The sequence below is a fragment of the Babylonia areolata genome, chromosome 2 (assembly GCF_041734735.1).
Source record: "Babylonia areolata isolate BAREFJ2019XMU chromosome 2, ASM4173473v1, whole genome shotgun sequence".
Taxonomy (NCBI): Eukaryota; Metazoa; Mollusca; class Gastropoda; order Neogastropoda; family Buccinidae; genus Babylonia; species Babylonia areolata.
Window position 1 is genome coordinate 70813422 of NC_134877.1, and position 5000 is coordinate 70818421.

Sequence of the window (5000 nt, forward strand, 5' to 3'; positions counted from 1 at the left end):
AATTTTGTATCCAGTCTTGAGGACTCCAAAGTTTCCCTTAAAAATGAACTCGAACACCACATTGACCATAATGTCGAGTCCTTACACTCTGCTCTGGACAGTCTTAAAACTATCATATCTGACGTCAGTTCCAAAGTAACCAGTCTAAAAATGAAAATCAGTCATTAAAAACACAACTGGAAAAACTTCATTCAGAATTAAAACACGGTAAGAAAAAAACAACCGCATCAGTTTGTATTTCCACCCAGTGTAGTTTCTCTGTCAGTGATGCTTCTGAGACATCTTCAGACCCACAGCCCAATGTTATGTCAGTCTCTGAAGGCCAGTTCTCTGGCCCGTCTCCAGCACTAACTGCAGCATCTGGTAATGCTTCTAGTGATTCCACGCCACAGGAAGATGATGGAAATGTGTGTCTTGAAAGCACGTCTCAGTTTGTTTCTACAGTTCAACGTTCTAACAATAAAAATATACATGTACCTATATAAAATCGATTGGATGTTCTATCAGAATCCAACCAGGATCAAACTGTTGACAAAAACCAAAACCAAACAATGTCACACTCCCCTAGAGGGAAAAGCATCCCAGAAACCTTAGCACATGCTTTAACACATGACTTAAAAACACCGATTCAAAAACTTACCCCAAAGCAAGTTCTAGGTGAAATAAATATCCCAGCTGAATCATTCTGGTTACTTATTGGGGACTCTGTCATTAGGTATGTAAACCCTAGGAGGCTACAAACTTACAGTGACCCTCTCTTTAAAGTGTGAATTCCTGGAATAACGGTCGATGATCTCGCCCAGTGGTTAAATAATTTAGCAAAACAAGATCAAATACTGTTATTGTGCATGTTGGAATCAATAATTGTTCAGCTGGACCAGTTTCAACCCAGAAATGGTGTGAACTCATTGGCCTGTGCACCAGTTGTTTTCCCTCAGCATATATAGCATTCAGCTCTATTCTCCCTGCTAGAGGTCGTAATCAATTGAACAATACCATTGCACCATCCAACAGAAGTTTGTATTCTGCCTGCACGACCATGCAGGTGGACATGATTGACCACTACAGTGCCTTTGTGACTCAGAACGGGGCACCACGTCAGGCATTGTATAATGATGCCACTCACCCCAGTAGAAGAGGGACGGCCTGCCTTGCCGTCAACTTCAAGAAAGTTCTCCCTCAGTCTGGCCGTGCAGACAGCAACAACCGCCCTGAAGACGTGGGGTCCTCACGTCCTTCCTCAGGTCACAGGGATGGAGGGAGATCCCCGCACGTCAGCAGTGAAACAGCTTCCTCACGCTGCTCCCAGCACCCAGACCTTGCAGATGCAGGTTCTCCTCCCTTATCATCCACTGCCCACTTCCCCCTCTGCCGTCCCGGAGTGACCGGCGTGTCACCTTCAGTGAGGCACGTCCACCTCAGCGAGTCCAGCCCCAGGACCGCACACCTACAGACCGTTTGGCGGATGGTGAAGGGGACGAATTACCTCCCCCTCTAGCCAGACGATCCCATGAAGATGCATGTCTGTACCCCTCACCACTTACCTTTTCATCCTTCCCATATGCCCCTCCTCCTTACCTCTTCCCACGTCCAGTGAGTCCCTACACCCAGCATCCCATATGCCCCTCCTCCTTACCCCTTCCCACGTCCAGTGATTCCCTACACCCAGCATCCCATATGCCCCTCCTCCTTACCCCTTCCCACGTCCAGTGATTCCCTACACCCAGCATCCCAGATGCCCAGACCCATTCCCTTACCCTCCCCTCAGTGTCCACAGAGGAGGGTTCTCACAGCCTCAGTACCCAGTCCCTTACCCTCCCCTCAGTGTCCACAGAGGAGGGTTCTCACAGCCTCAGTACCCAGTCCTTGGTACCCAACCTTTATCTAACATATATTAGCGTATATGACGTGTTCAAGGTTTGGATGGCATAGATAGTAAAATATTAAAGATTTCAACACATTACATACATCTATAACCTCTGCATTGATAAATCCCCCTATTCTCAAGCTTTTAAAAATGCTAAAGTGTTCCCTGTCTTTAAAGCTGGTGATCCATCTGACCCTGCAAACTATAGACCTATATCAATATTATCCACTTTATCCAAACCCCTCGAAAACATATCAAACTTAATCTTCGAGCATATATGATTTATTTCATCCCAACCAAAGTTGCTTTAGGAAAAATCATCCCTGTCACACTGCACTAGCAAATCTCGTGGAAGAATGGCGTTTAAACATAAACAACAAATTGTTTACTGGTTCTGTTTATTTTATTGATTTTGCTAAAGCTTTTGATACTATTGATCAAAATCTTCTCTCAAAAAATTAGTCATGTATGGATTATCCCCTGAATCTGTCGAACTTGTATCTTCCTTTCTTAATATTAGGAAACAAGTCGTTTTCCAAGATTCTAAAGTATCCCCTCTTATGCCAGTCAGTTATGGAATTCCTCAGGGATCAGTGTTGGGGGCTGTTTTATTTTCAATATATATATATAAATGACCTTCCACCTTACGTTTCATCTTTTTGTGAACTTTTCGCTGATGACACAACCCTCCATAAGAAAGACACAAATGTCGATGCTGTATGTACTCAGTTGCAGAGTGATGTTGATAAACTCGTAAAATGGATCGACATCAGTCACATGGCAATTCACCCACACAAATTAACAGTTATGCTGGTGACAACTAGACGGAAACGCCAAAACATCAAATCTAAATTACTCGGACTAAAGGTACCTGACAGTGAGTTAGGTGTAGTTAGTTCTTACAAATTACTTGGTCTTACAATTGATAATAACCTGTCATGGTCTAATCATGTTTCTGTTTTATGTAAAAGGCTATCGAAAAAACATATCAGCTCAACAGAATTAAACATTTCCTTGATCAACATATCCGCAAACTATTTTTTCACGCATACATTCAACCTGAAATCGACTATGCCTCAACATGCTGGGATTTAGCGAGTAAAAATTATTTGATACCAGTGTTAAGCATATTCAGACGTTCTCTCAAGATAATCCTCCTCAAATCTTCTATCCATACTAGCGACTACAAAGAACTAAATATTTTTCCTTTCCATCTCAAATGTATCTTTAATAAAGGTGTTTTTATGTACAAAATTAAAAATAAATTAGCACCATCTTACACTTAGAGAAAATTTCCCGAAAAAAAGTGTTCGTGGCAAAAATACCATTTCTATCCCTCGTCCGAGAACTATTCTTTTCATGTCATCTCTCATGTATTCTGGTGGTAAACTATGGAATGAAATTCCCGACTACCTAAAAATAAATCTACCTTGGTATCATTCAAGAAAGAGTACCAAAAACATCTAATGGAACAACTATATATATAAAAAAAAAATCTTGTATGCCATGTTTTGTTTGAGCTTCTTGTGAGAGTTTCTACACTATAATATTTTTCGTTTGCTCTCTGACAATGTGAACAGGGAAAAGAGCAGAAGTATTAGTGTATATTAGCCCGTGTACGCATGCGTGTGTAAGCTGGTGTGTGTGTGTGTGTGTGTGTGTGTGTGTGTGTGTGTGTGTGTGTGTGTGTGTGTGTGTGTGTGTTATATTCCATGTAATTTTTTTAAGTTTCATGTTAACTTTTGCTGCTGTTGTTACTGTCTACAGTGTCCGTGCCGATTTTTTTTTTCTTTTTCTTCTTTTGTGCGTGCGTGTGTGTGTGCGTTTGTGAGTGAGTAAGGGCATGGTGTAAAGAAGCTTTCAGCTTATCCAGTTTACCCTCAATAAAACATTTGTTCATTGTTCATTCTGTCTCTCTCTGTCTGCCGGGCTCTGTTGCAACAGACTGTTTGTGGACACCGAGAGCTGCCAAACAGAAAATGAAACAGAACGCCTGGCCGCATTTCTGAACTTCCCAATGTAAATCGTGTTTTATCCCCACCCCCCAAGTTGTGCCCCCGGGAACCACGGAAACCGCAACACCGAGTGGAAAAAATGGCTGGCCTGGAAAAGGCACGTGCGTGTGCATGTGAGATCCGTGATGTTGACACACACAGAGATGGCAAGTGATGGACCTGGTGTGGAATGCAAGGCACGTGCTTTCAAAGTGAACTCTTTTGAAGTGAATCAAGTCTTTTGAAGAGTTCCATTTGGCGTGTCGATAGTTTGCGTCTGAGATCGAACAGTTTAATAGTTACACTCGTAGTTTTTATGTTTCTTTATTTTCTTTATAATTTTCTTTTTAAAAGACTGTTCATTCCAGACATGACTGTGTGTAGCACTTAACTGACTGGACATGACTGTGTGTAGCCCTTCACTGTCTGGACATGACTGTGTGTAGCCCTTCACTGTCTGTCTGACATGACTGTGTGTAGCCCTTCACTGACTGTCTGGACATGACTGTGTGTAGCCCTTCACTGTCTGTCTGACATGACTGTGTGTAGCCCTTCACTGTCTGTCTGACATGACTGTGTGTAGCCCTTCACTGACTGTCTGACATGACTGTGTGTAGCCCTTCACTGTCTGGACATGACTGTGTGTAGCCCTTCACTGACTGACATGACTGTGTGTAGCCCTTCACTGTCTGGACATGACTGTGTGTAGCCCTTCACTGACATGACTGTGTGTAGCCCTTCACTGACATGACTGTGTGTAGCCCTTCACTGACTGTCTGGACATGACTGTGTGTAGCCCTTCACTGACTGTGTGTAGCCCTTCACTGACATGACTGTGTGTAGCCCTTCACTGACATGACTGTGTGTAGCCTTCACTGTCTGGACATGACTGTGTGTAGCCCTTCATTGACTCTCCGGCCAGAGTCATCAGCAATGTCAACACATCGGTGACGCCTTGAAGACACGGACATGACATGACATGACATGCTATCACATCATACCACCTGATATATGATATCAGATGATACGGTATGTCATGATATCTGATATTTCATATGAGACGATATGACGTGACGTGATGTGACGTGACGTGACGTGACGTGACGTGACGTGATGTGATGTGACGTGATGTGACGTGA